This window comes from Anopheles arabiensis, chromosome 2 (assembly GCF_016920715.1).
Source record: "Anopheles arabiensis isolate DONGOLA chromosome 2, AaraD3, whole genome shotgun sequence".
NCBI classification, from domain to species: domain Eukaryota; kingdom Metazoa; phylum Arthropoda; class Insecta; order Diptera; family Culicidae; genus Anopheles; species Anopheles arabiensis.
This window is the reverse complement of record NC_053517.1, coordinates 60,809,773-60,824,699: the sequence shown is the minus strand read 5'-3', so window position 1 is coordinate 60,824,699 and position 14,927 is coordinate 60,809,773.

The following is a 14,927-nucleotide window of genomic DNA, read 5'->3' as shown; positions in this document are numbered from 1 at the left end:
GTAATTACCTTATTCATGTTTATTATAGTATGTTGTATCGGTTCTGTGGAGTGTTTTTTAATTGTTATTTTTATTATTTTGTGGTTACTTGCCCCTATGTGTTTTTCCAGAATAGTTTTGTTGATTACGTTATGGATTTTTTTGGATATAAAAGTTAAATCAATGTACGTCTGTCTCTTGTTGTGATCTGTTGGGACGTGAGTGTATGTGTTATTTTTGAGGATAATGAGGTTTGAATTGTCTATTTCTTCTATTATTGTGTTTCCTTTTTCATCGATTCTATCATCTCCCCAGTATGTATGATGTGCATTAAAATCGCCAGCTATTATTATGTTTGTGTAAGTTTGTGTGTTATGTGTTATTTTTGCTAAAGTGTCTTTGTTCAGGCTTAGGCACGGAAGCCCTGCCAGTTGATTCGTGTTTAACGAAACACGAAGATCATTCGTTGAGTTCGGAGCGTTCGGGCACGATCGATTAGTTTATAAGTATAAGTGAATTGCGTGAAATAAACTCTCTTCTAATTGTGCAATACAAGGAACAACACCCGGTAATTATAAAACGCTAGAAAAAGTTACACCGAAACGCGAAAGAACATTATCCGAAATCGTAAGATTGAACATTGGTGCCGTGACCAGGATAACGACGGATTCTGGTTGAAATAATTTTACGGATTCTCGCGATATTTGTGATTATTGTGCATATAACTTTGCTTTAGTCGCAACACCGTCGACCCAGCTCACTGTGTTCGCGAAATTTAGCGTCATCCTAAAACCGAACTATGGCAACCGAACAACGCATCCTATCGTCCAGAAGGACAGCGTTGCTAGCGATGTTACCGGATTACGAAAAGTTTCTCATTGACTTTTACCCAGAACGGAATGCAATGCAGATCGACCCTCTCATTGCAAAAATCGAACAGCTTTCCATCGACTTGGAAACTGTGCAATGCCAATTAGAAGACGCAGCAGTCACACACGACGAAATTGTGCATAATGCCGTTGTACGCGATGATTACGATGACCGTTTGATACGCACAGAAGCCGTGTTAAAATCGAACAAAATGCATCTGCCGCGAAATGAAAGCGCAGGCATAATTTCTTTGGCAGGGACAAAGCAGCCCACCATCGCGCTTCCCGGGTTAGCTTGTGGTTACACTCGTGTAAACAATACCGCGGCGACACCTAGCGGAAAGCAAATGTCCTACCAGCATAAAAAAGCTAAACCTTTACGCGAAGCTAATTCTCCGGCTACGACTTACGCACACACACGCACATGCCCTATATGCTATTCCGAACACTCTATAGCGAAATGCCCGCAATTCATGCTCATGAATTCGGATGAACGATATCAGAACGCAAATACACTCAAGCTCTGCCTAAATTGCTTGCACGACAATCACCACACGCGGGATTGCTTGTCGCAACACAAGTGTAAGCACTGTAGTTCAGCACACCACACACTGATACACACACCGCACTACACCAGCACATTTGCCACTGCCGAAGCCAGCTGCGCCAAATGCTCCTGCGTGTAATACACAAAACACCGGCACATTTTCCACTGCATCGACGCCAGCTGAGCAAAATGTTCCCGTGTGTTACACACATAAAATCGGTGCATTTTCCATTGCAACCAAGCCAGCTGCGCAAAATGCTCCGGTGACACACACACAACACTGACGATCACACGGCAAGCACTCAAACAAACAGCGAGGCAGCACTGAGACAAACTTCTGAGAAAGTTCTGTCTCAAACTGCGGTTATTCATGCTAGCGATGCACATAGTATAATGCATCCTACAAGCATACAGTTAGATGGTGTAACTCAGCTTATTCCAATCATCGATCGATTCGCTTGTACATCAAATACAAAACATAATTCGATCGACATCACTCTGATTAGTGCGGATCAATTTTCCATCCCGGTGCAAAACACGGTGCTTGCGAAGTTTGCGTCCAAAGCCACCCACTACGAGCTGGATGTTGATGTTTTGATGATCCCCAAATTGTTCGAAATCTTTTACATGCCATCGGTAGCATGCATGACATCACGAAATGAATCCACCGAGCGATTCTGTAAAAAAGAAGAAGCACATGTTAATGATAGATATTCACTCAAAGTACGAAAGCACGAAAAGTTTCACGAAGTGACAAAACACCAAGCTGTTCACTTACCTATTGAGCTACATTTAGATAAAACGTATGACGTATCCAATTCACTTAATGTGCCCGCCGCTGTATATGCTGAACAGATCGAGACACGCTCAGCGCGAAAGTTTTTATTATACGAGAAGCACCTTTCGCACCAGCGATCGTGGAAGCATTTATCCTGCGCGTATTATCCTGCAGATTTCGTTTCTCACGGTATGTCAGCAGAATTCCTGAAAAGTAAGCTGCGGAGCTTCGGTCTGGATTGGTTTTGTCTACCCGCTTCCATCTGGCCCAACTCTAACCCTGAACCAACCGAAGAAACGAATCTTGAGATTCGTATGGTGAGTGCTACCGTAATGATAACGCCTACTAATTTTCCTTTGTTTACGTGTTACAGCTACAAGCGATTGTTGCGTATCGTTGCATACTGCATTCACCGCGCACGTAACACTAAGGAAAGGTCACGCACTCAACGAACAGCAGCACACCACCACGCACCTTTAATCATCACTACCGAGCGCATGAATACTGCAAACACTGTGCTACACCATACAGCGCAGCTGGATGCATTTTCAATGGATCTCGGGCAGCCCGAAAAAGGCAACGTTGTGACGAAACAAACACCCTGGCGAACACTATCTTCACTCCTAGACCCTCTAGGAATCATTCGAGTAGGAGAAATATTACGGCATACTCAGCTGCCCTACCATGCAAAGCATCCTGTCCTGCATCCTAAAATACAGCCGTTTACGCACATGATCGACAAGTGCCGTTACACGGAGCATCAGCGAGAAGGAAGATCATTGCTCACGACGGTACGGGATGAGCATTGGCCGTTAGATGGAAGGCAAATTCTGTGTGGTTTTGTTGTGAAAGATTCCCCTCGATGTATACGCAAGCTACCAACACTTAAGCATTAACAACTTTTATCACTACCACGATTGACTGCGCGACGCGGTTTACCAGCACACAACGCGAGTGCTGCAAGCGAGCTTCATGAGCTACTTAATCTGTTCCGCGGCGAACAACTATACTTATTCGTTACAGATTGCAACCGAATTTGCACTTGGCACTTTCCTCTACCCACACCACCACCCTCTTGCGGATTGTGGAAGGCAGCAGCGAAGATCGTCAAGCGATAACCACCTACACTGCAGCTTTCACCTGCACTACCGGTCTAAACTTAATCGAGGCAGCGATGCGTTTTCGTCCTCTTTTATCGATGCCTGATGACCTATCGATTACTCGTCACTTACCCCAGCGTATTTCCTAGTCGGCACATAGGTTCAGCATTTGTCGACGGCTTGCCTACAAGAAGTACAACGCGTTTATTCTATGGCGATGATGAACAACAACAGTTTAGCTTACCTGGCAGAAAGATTATCCCGAAGATCGGTTTGCTCCTTTGCAACACACCACACGGCATGCGCAAACCGAAGACGATAAGCTGGCACGGGTAGTAAAGCTAAAAATAACGAAAGGTATCGTAACATGCCCCCTCATAAGAATTTGTATCTTACCTGCATCTGAACGCGAAGGCACATACTTTTAACTTCCGTTATCTTTATTTGTTATTGTTTTGATTATTGACTTGCGTCAAGGGGGGAGGATGTTCAGGCTTAGGCACGGAAGCCCTGCCAGTTGATTCGTGTTTAACGAAACACAAAGATCATTCGTTGAGTTCGGAGCGTTCGGGCACGATCGATTAGTTTATAAGTATAAGTGAATTGCGTTAAATAAACTCTCTTCTAATTGTGCAATACAAGGAACAACACCCGGTAATTATAAAACGCTAGAAAAAGTTACACTGAAACGCGAAAGAACATTATCCGAAATCGTAAGATTGAACAGTCTTTTATTGTCTGCTTGGTGGTATTTGGAGCTATATATATTGATATTATAATTTAATTTCCAGAGTGTATCAGTATTGTTGTTATTTGAATTTCATCACTTCATCTATTAATTTAATTGGTTTGTATTTAATTTCTCTTTTAATTAGAATGCAGCTTCCTCCAAATCCATCTTCCCTGTCTGTTCGTATTATGTTAAAACCTTTAATTGTTATTTTATTTTCATTTTTTTGCCATGTTTCCTGCAAGCAAGCTACATGGTATTTTTGTTCATGTAGTATGTGTGTTAGTTCGTCCCTATTTTTCCGTATGCTTTGTATGTTAGTTTGTAGTACAGTGGAGCGCCGTTTATCCGGGTACCTTTCATCCGGTTGTCCGTTTATCCGTGCTGTTGAAAAATGACAGTTCAATACATATATGACATTGCGTGCTGAGGAAGATTTTTGAAATAACGGTTACCAGAGCATTTTCTCATAACAAAATAAGCTATAATTCATGGCACATTTCAAATATTCTCATTAAAAAACATGAAGCTTATAAAACTGGCTAGGTTTTACTGAAACATACTATTAATTTCTCAAAACAAACCAGGATTTTGTGATAAAATAAATACTTTGACTCATTATCCGTGTTATTCGACTATCCGTGCGAGGTCGAGCCCCGAAGAGCCCGGATAATCGGCGCTCCACTGTATATTTAGTTATTCCATGTTTAATTATTTATAGAGAATAGGTTAAGTATTATTAAGATTGTTTGTGTAATTGGCTATATAATAGGGTTTTTATTTTAATTTTTTTAAATTTTTACTGTGATGTTTCTTTGTTGTCTATTTCGATTGTTCCTTGAATGTCTATCTCATTGAGATACATTTCAGTATCACTATAGTAAGTGATATTGGTGGCACTTTCATCTGTTGCGTTTGGATTCGTTTGTGTTTCTGTGTTTTCGATTTGTGTCTTTTTCTGTGTGGTTTTCTGAATCATTGGTAATTGTTGTTAAAATCGTATTTTTTTTGGGTTCTGTGTTATTATCTAGGTACTTATTATTTGTTGTGCTGTTAATTTTTGTTGGTGTATTTTCAATTGATTTTGGTGTGTTTTTATCATCTTCGCTTGTTTCGTCTATTTTTCGTTTTTTGTTCGTTATAGGCGTTTGATTGCCTCTCACTATTGATGAAATTTTTTCTCTTATATATATTCTAGGAATAGCTGACACTGTTTCCCTTCGAATTTTTCTTGCTTCTCTTATTGTTATTCTTTTTTCTGTTTGAATTCTTTTTATTTCCACCTCGTCTTTCCATACTGGACAATCTTTGTCTAAATATGAGTGGTTTTCACCGCATTGTGTGCATTTTAGAGGGTTTGTGCAATTCTCATGAAAGTTTTCTCCACATTTGGCGCAAATTTTTTGTCGATTGCAATTATTTTTTGTATGCCCAAAAAGCATGCATTTCATGCACCGCATTGGGTTTGGGATAAATAATTCTACTTTTTCGGTGAAGTAACCTATTTCTATGTTTCTGGGAAGCACTGTAGATTTGAAAGTTATGATGGCGGTTCTTGTGTTTCTGAGAACACCATCTTGACTTTTTCTCTTCATTATGTATACCTCTGATACATTTTGAGGTTGAAGACCTTCTAGAACCCCTCTTTCACTCAAAAACCTGCACGCATCACATCTGATTATTCCCTTGCTTTGATTTAAGGTTTTGTGTTCGTAAACATCCACTTCGATGGCACAATCACCGTGTTTTAAATTAATATTTTTTAGTTTTTTTGCTTCGGTTTCATTTTTAACACGCATCAGTATTTTGCCGTCTCTAAGTATGGACGTTTGTAATGGCCTACATCCAATCGCCATTTCAGTTGCCTTTGCGAACAAAAATGGGTTGTAGCATGCCACACTTTTGCCGGGAGTTTTACTCTCCAACACCATAAACACCTCTTCATTCTTCACTGTTTCACTGAAATTTAAATTGATACGCTCACCTCTTATTTTTCTTCTTTTTTTGGTGTTTTTGTTTGATGTTTCCCCCAAGATGCTGAAATAAGACCCGAAAGTCTTATTTCCTCCCGGGTCTATGACCCCCATCTTCCTCTCCCCTCTCTACCACTTTGCTTGATTTTTTTTCCACTCTGTATGTATGTATCTATTTTTTTTGTAAGGATACTTTGAAAAGAGGAACAACACAACACTTTGTTTTAAACTGTTTTTATTTTCGCCACTCCAAAATTGGGTATTTATCGGTTCTGTTTGAAAAAGGTTTTTTTTTAACTTTTGATAGGATTGATCTGCTCTGTGCAACGGTTTGTGTAGATTTGTTTTTCTTTTCTCTTCTTTCAGTCTTTGGTTGTCACATCGTTTATTTCACGGGGTTTGATACTCAGCTTGTTTTGTGTTGCCTGTTGTGTGTTATTTTTGTGTCCGTTTTTTTGAATTTGGTGTGTATGTGTGTGTGGGTAACTATACTGGGTTTTGAAAACAAAATTCAGTTAGTTTCCATCTGTTAGTGTTGTTCCATTTATTTCCCTAGTTAATTATAGTTATCTATGCTATTGTTTTTTTCTCTTGTTTGTTTGTTTGTTTGTTTTTTTTTTTGAGGTTTTAGGGAGATTTTTTTTTCTTTAAATGATCTTCCATTGCAGGAAGAGATAAAAGATGTTTCTCCTTTTCCTTTCATTTTTTCATATTTCCATGTGATTTTGTTTTATGAAATTTATAATTTGCCTTATTGTTTTTCCAGAGGGTTCTCTCCATGTTTTTCGGAAGTCTTCAAATTTTGTTCTATTGTTATTGTTATTGTTATTATTGTAGAGTTCTGGTTCGGAGTAATATTTATTCGCCCGTCTTCGGCGGTGGTTCAATAACAACTTTCAACCTATTCTCCCTACTTGTACATGCTGTCCCTCTCTGTCACTGCTATTGCATTCTACAATCCCTTTCCTCCTCCAAGAAAAACAGTGAAAAAAAAGCCTCTCTTATATTCTGTTATACAGATTTTCTATGGTTTTTCAACTTAAAGCAAACAATTCACGGTTAACAATATCGATTGTATATACATCTACGTCTAATCCTTCAATCCTAACCAAAACCATGGAAAATTTGCATGGTCTAACTTTTTAATTGTCATAATACTTCATGATTCTAACTACTCTGTCGTGGTTTGTAGCAAATGATTTTTTTTTTGTACATCTATATCTCGATCTTCTATTCTTCCACTTCCTTCATAGCATTAGTAACTTGATGGTTGTATCATAGATGTGCTCCATCTCTCCACGTGTTCAGAAATCCTATTGCGTGTAGTACATTTCCGTGTCTCGGCCACCTCGAAGGACTTCTCTGCATCATGATTCAGGGTACAGTCCTGTGCATTACGCTTAAGATAAGCTGTAAAAAAACCATTATTTTTTCAAAATAATTTCATTTTTTCATTTAACATTCCCAAACTCAATACTTATCCGATACATGTAACTGTAACTACAGCTGATTTTTTCTTTGAGATCTGCGCTCAACCGCTTCAACATCCTTCGTTGGTTCAATTCTACTCGGTGTCACTTCTGCATTGCTCCTATAAATTCTGTATCATCTTCCTTCTCGCTTTCTTTGCTTGACTTCATTCTTAACACTTCAAACACGTCTACATTTATAACTCTCCTCATCGATAACTCATGTCAGACTTTTTTTTTTTGCAAAGTAGATTCCTACTCCAACGCTTACTTATTTCAACATTTCAAAGCCTATTTGACATAAATAACATATATTCTACATATTTACAGTAATGTTCGATTCTTGTCTTATTTACTTGTTCTATTTATCACAATTCCTACAATACATCGCTTCTTCGAACTATCTTTTGTATCTATACTTCTTGTTAACTTTGCTCTTCCCTATTTTCCTAACTCATTCCGATGCATATTAGCTTTTGTCAGTCTCACAACCATGATCAAAAGACATTACATAATCTTTCATTACATTATTATGGACATTCTCTTTCAGATATCATCTTAGCTGGTCTTACGGGCTGGTTTTACAAACTTGAATTCTTTTTTTTTTATCTCACTTATAATCTACTGACCTGGGACTCGTCCAAAATGTTTGTCAGTTACTCTTTATTCCATGAACGAATGATTTTTCCTGCACCAACTTTTGCTATCTACACGTACTGGAAGGTGTGGCAAAAATATCAAACATGTTATTGTATATGCTCTTAAATTTTCTTCTTTCTTTTTTTTAACCATATGTTTTATTTTGTCCGTAATGAATTGTCATTTCACTTTTTTGCGATGTAAGATTGCAACTACCTTAAGTAGTCATTATGATCTCTTTTTTTTTAATTGTTAAGCATTTAAAAATTAATTTCCCATCCCATTTTAATAACCTTCATAATCAGCCTGTTACTCTGTGTTGTCCGTGTGTATCAATCTGTTAGTGACTTCATTTCGATTACTTTAACCTTCGCTCGCGTAGATAATTTTGCCCATTTGTCCAATCATATGCCTGTCTTCTTCTAATTGCTTTGGCTACTATCCTCGATGGAGCCTAATTTTTATCAGCTGTTTGCGTTGACCTTATTCGACCCTACTTCAAGACCTTAACCGAACTTACCGCTAATTTTCTCTAAATCAGGTACCAAAATCGGTCAGTTAGCTGTCAAATTGGACGTCCTTTCATCCTAGCAGCTATCATAGCAATTAGCCTAGCTCCATCTGGAATGGGTTGAATTTGGAATTGGTCGATCTGGATCTGGAGATCTGGACAATCTATCTGGATTGCGATTATAGCGAGTAAACCCTTCGAGCCAATGTTTTTTGAACTTGTATCCTGTTATAAATTTTGGTATTGTGTTTATGATCATAGGAAGAGCAATGATTCCCTCTAATATTTTTGAAATACTCTATCATTACCACAAACCTCCAAAGCAACTGCATTCTTAAAATACTACATCTTGTTGGATAAACACAATAACGATAAATGAAATCTACAAATTGATTATTTTTCAATCTCCAATAGCTAGATCCATAGTTTATAATCAAGTCTTCTAATCTATCTATCATCATGTGCATTTCGGTTGAATCACAATTCTGTCGTGATGTATTAGCATTTGGTTTGCAAACAAATCCCGTTTGTTTATATAAATCCATGACAAACGATTTTATGTAATTAATTTTAACAGTAGGAATTATTCCCCGATTTTCGTTCGCATTACATTACTTTCTTTTAAGTTATCAACAAGATTTCTAATTAACGAGACTCTAACAAAATTTGCCTATAGTATTTTTTTTTATGTATCAAAAGAGCCTTATGTCAGTCAGCACCACATCTAATTTTGATTTATTCTATTAAATGTTATCACATAATACAAACTATCTCTACATTCTTTTCGTTTTTGATCTTTTCTTTGATAGAAGTTATTTTTGAATACCTTGTTTTTTTTGTTTTTTTTATTTTTTTTTTCTTTCTCTATCTATCTCTATCTCTCTCGCTTTCTACGTCTCTCTCTATCGTTTTTTTATGTGCAACTGTGCACTGCACATAACAGCCGGAATCGCATTCTTCTTACCGCACATAATCACATTCAAGATGTCACGCACATTGAGCTTCTCGCGCTTCCAGCCACTCTTTAGCTTGTTTTTTATATTAATCTAAGTTGTCTTTTATGTGACAACTTGGCTTGCCAGATTAATCTCTTTTTCCACCACTATACTTTCCTTTCCATTTCTTTTCATCTACTTTTGTCGTCAGCGTATACTGCATAATATCAATTTTCCTATTTTAATATGGCAATTCTTCTGACTTGATTTCTATGTTATGGAACCATACCGGTCTAACATTAGTTTTAATGCGGCACTTCGAAATTCCTCGGTCTTGCCTTTGGTGCTACATACTGGATATTCATACTAGATCATACTGGACTCACATTCTCATTACAATATGGCACTACAGATTTCTCTGGACTTGCCTTTTGTGCTACGGAATCATACCGGACTCACATTAGTTTCAATACGGCACTACGACATTTATCGGTCTTGCCTATTGCGCTACGGAATCATACCGGACTTACATTCTTATTACAATATAGCACCTCGGATTTCTCCGGGTTTGCCTTTTGTGCTACGGAATCATACCAGCCTAACATTAACTTTAACACGGCACTTCGAATTTTTCGGACTTTCCTTTAGTGCTACGGAATCATACCGGGCTCACATTCTCATTATAATATGGCACTACAAATTTCTTCGGACTTGCCCTTTTGTGCTACGGAATCACACCGGACTCACATTCATTTTAATACGGCACTTCGAATTTTTTTCGGACTTGCCTTTTGTGCTACGGAATCATACCGGGCTCACATTCTCATTATAATATGGCACTACGGATTTCTCCGGACTTGCCCTTATTGTGCTACGGAATCACACCGGACTCACATTAACTTTATTACGGCACTTCGAATCTTTCGGACTTGCCTGTTTACTATGGAAAAACTGCGCTATGGATTTGTAAACAGACTCGCATTTTATTTGTTTCGGATTGCTGTTCGCTACGGTCTTCGACCGGACTCGCATCTCCTTTTACGACTGTTTGTTTTTATAAACTATTTTTATTTGCACTGCGGTCTTTAACCAGACTTGCATGCTTCTTAATGTTTCAGCTTTCATCAAAACCAGTGCGCTACGGATTTTTAACCGGACTCGCATCTTTTTTTAAAATTGAAATTTTTCAACATCTTTCTGTTTACAAACACTGTGCGCTTGGGGTTTTCAGCCGGATTCGCATTCTTTTTTATAATCATTATAAATATTTCGATATGCACTACGGTCTTCAACCGGACTCGCATATTCTTTTAAAATTATATTTATTCAAAGTCGCTTTTTATTACAAACACTACTTTGCGCTGCGGAGTTTCAACCGGACACGCATTCTCTTTTTTTTTAATCAATAGTATTATTTTGGGTATGTACTACGGTCTTCAACCGGACTTGCATTCTTCTCGATTTTTCATGTTCTTTCTTATTTTTTTTTTTTTAGTTTGCCAAAACTGCGCTGTAGATTTCAAACCAAACTCCCATTCTCTTTTCCTGGACAGCAAAGTTAAACATGCTTTCTCGCTCTAACATATTAAAATGTTTGTTGGGTTCTGTTAGTAAGCGTCAGTTTTGTTGATTGGGTACGCAACATGGCTGTCATTTACACTCGCGCCTTTTCCACGTTTGGGACAATGCTTCGGGATTTTGCCGGACTTACCTTTTTGCCTTTCTTTCGTAAAAACGCTACGCGCTACAACTTTTTTTCCAGACTCACTCTTTACATCATCTCTTATCTGCACGTTTTACACACCACCAACAAAAAATCGTACCGGCTGCGCCAATTGTAGAGTTCTGGTTCGGAGTAATATTTATTCGCCCGTCTTCGGCGGTGGTTGAATAACAACTGTCAACCTATTCTCCCTACTTGTACATGCTGTCCCTCTCTATCACTGCTATTGCATTCTACAATTATTATTGTATTTGGGACAATCAAAAATCATGTGCCATCCTGTATTTGATTTTCTGCAATTTTCACATTCGCCTTTTTGGGTTATTTTCATTTTGGCTAGCCAGTAATCTGAATAATCATGCCCGGATAATATTCTGTTCATTATTTTTATTTGTTTCCCGCTAATTTTTATGTTTTTGTGCCAAATTTCAGTTTTGAATTCAGTTTGGAAATTTACGAATTTCTGTCCTTAAGTAATGGACTCATTTGTGTACCATTCTGTAGCCTGTTTTTCCATTTCCTTACGGTACAAATCTTTGGCATCAGTAAACCTTATTTTATTTTCTAATTCTACACTTGTTAGAGAGCGGTACTTGTTGCGACGCAATGCGTTGCGATTTTGCCAAAATGTATGGGATTTGACAGACGCATGCGTTAACGACGCACGACGCAGCGTCAAAGTAGAAAAATTTCTATTTCGACGCACGTCGTGATGCGTCTGTCAAAATGGTTTAACCATATCGGGTGAACATCGATATTTTTCCACGTTAAATTGTTTCGAGCGCAGTTTTGTGTGTAATTGGACTACTAAATAATTTTATTAACAAAACAAAATAAATGTAGAGAAAGGAATTTCGTAATTGCTGCAAAACAGGTGTGTGCGGGTCAGTATGCAATATGCAATAAAAAAGCGAAAACATGCTTTGCACTGTTTTGAGCAGAACTGGAAATGATTTTACAGTTGTAATTTAACATTATAATCACATCAGAACCTATAAATAAGAGGCATTATTGCTGTTTGTTGATGTTTTTCTTTGTAAAATGTGTTGACATATCCATGCAGAACGCAGCGAACAGATACCAGCCTGCGTCACGCAATGCGTTGCGATACGCTGCGTCGAAACAAGTACCAAGCCCTTAGGCATCCTTTATTCGCTAATTTGTCTGCGACTTCGTTTCCGTTTATACCTACGTGCGACGGTATCCAAACAATTTGTGTGTTAGTGCTGGTGCATCTTTGTAAGATGTTATATATAATTCCTTCTATTTGTGGTTCTTTTTGTGCTTTTTTTAGGATGTTGCATGAGGTCAGGCTATCAGTATATATGGTTATGTTTTTCATCTTATATTTTTTAGCTATCTCCAGAGCTTTTTCGATGGCTATCAGTTCTATTGTTGCTATTGATGCTATGTTTTTAATTTTATATTCTTTGTATATGTTATGTTTTCTATCTTTTAGGCTGGAAATAGACGAACCGAGATCGTCGCGGTACCGCGAAATTCGCGCCTTGTTTATAACAGTTGTAGAACAGTAGAGCTGTCAAATCTTCCGCGCCTCCAATCGCGCCTGCTGTTTCGCAGAGATACCCAACTTCGGTATTGCAGAGATTTTCGCGGTAGCGCGAACCGATTATTTTTACTTTTTCTGGCGGATTTGTGTGAAAACTCGTGTCGAGAAATGAGTTTTGTATTTTATTTTGCATACACGATGTGAAATAAATAATTTGATTCGCAAATTGATAGAAAAATATTTCTTCTTGGCACATTCAATCGTCACCAGACCTCGGATGGTTCCATACACGAACCGCGATTATCTGGCCTATCTGTCAGATGTTATAACAGAATTGACAGCCCAAGTCATACGCGATTTTCGCGGTACCGCGATGATCTCGGTTCGTCTATTTCCTGCCTTATGTAAATTCCTATTCCCGCCTGATTATCTTTTAAGCTACCATCCGTAAAAATTGTTGGTCCATTATTGTTGTAGTTTTTCATCTTTTCTAAGGTTATTGATTTAATCGTCTCTTTATTTTTGTTTGCTTTGGTACCTATTTCTTTATTAAGTGTTGTGTCTATGTTTATTTTTGTTGCAATATTGTTCATTTGGCTAATGGATAGATGTTTTAGAATGTTGTAGTCTTCTTCATATATTTTCTCTTGGTATGATTTTGAGTTATTATTGTTGTTATTATCTTTTATCTTATTTATTTGTTTTCTTAATATGTGTGAATATACTATTATTTTTGCTAGTTCTTTACGTGCAATGAATTTAGATCTGAATTGGAATGGGATCTCGGCTGCAATAGCGTGTTGATGGGTGTCGCTTTTGTGCATCCTGTAGCTTTGCGTATCGCTTGGTTAATTGTTGTATTTATTTTTTTCCTATTGCTTTTGTTGCTATTGTTTAAGTATAATGAGCCCGTTTCGAATATGCTTCGCATAGTTGACCTGTATACTATTAGAGCTTTTTATGGGTCTAGATTGTTATTTTTTGCGCATAGTATTTTTAAAATGTTTAGTCTATCTATGGCTTTATTTCTGAGGTATTCTATGTGTTTATGAAATTTAAGCTTATTGTCTATTATGGTGCCGAGGTATTTGTATGTGTTGGTTGTTTCTGTTGGTGTGTTTCGTATGTTGAGGTTGAAATTTTGGTTTTTATTGTTAAATATCATTAATGCTACTGGCGGATGTGTTGCTCCGTCGCAGCGCCCAACGCCGGTGCTTTACACCGAGTCGGGTATATTTTTCCTTCGTCGACCGGAGAGTGCCTCCGACTATTAAGAAACGAGCGATTCTGAGGTTTGTGTTCGAATGCGCTTCCTTTATTTAGATTTCCATCTCTTATATGCTATTTAGTTGCTGACCGCATATAGGTCAGCTAACTGTAACTATGACTATTTGATAACAAGTTTTATTTATATTTAATGCGACATGTGACATGTTTATGGTTTATGAATTGCGTAAAGTTACTTCCTCGTTTGAACCGTGAGAACGGTTGAATACCTGTTTATGTTTGTTGCGTTTCTGAAGCGCGCGCTATTGCTTGAGGCGTGTTTTGCTTGAACTTTGTTTTAACTTGAGGTGTTTTATCTTGAAGTGTTTTACTTCGCTACATCCGCATATATGCTTTTACTTCATAATGAGGTCGTACGCAACATCCCGGCCCCCGTAACTTCTCGTGAGAGGTTACGCTTCTGTTGGTGCCTTAAACGGCGGAGGACGTTGACGTCTTCTATTACATCTTTTAATCGTGAAAATCGCAAATATAGTTAATGGTATGAGCGCGAGCGTTGTATTTGGTGTAGGATTGTTTTATCTATTGTTGAGGAGTACTCTTGCTTTACTACTTTTTCTGATTTTTCTATGAACTTTAAGCCTAGTGCGATTGCTCTTTTTGGAGCGTGTCCAACTAGAGCACCAGTCGATTGAACGCGTTTTCCTATCCTTAATTTGCTCCGTTTTTTCTCTAATCATGTGTACCGGTCGGATTTCTATGTTTGTAGCAAATTGTTCTGATTTGGGGGTTGCTAATGTTTTTTTGTTTCAAGAAATCTGGACCCTCCAGCCATATCGAGTGCCCCTGTTTAGGTTTCGTGGCTTCGTCTGCTGGATTGTCTTTTGAAGCTACCCAGTGCCACTGAATTCTTGATGTTCGATGGATAATTTCTCCT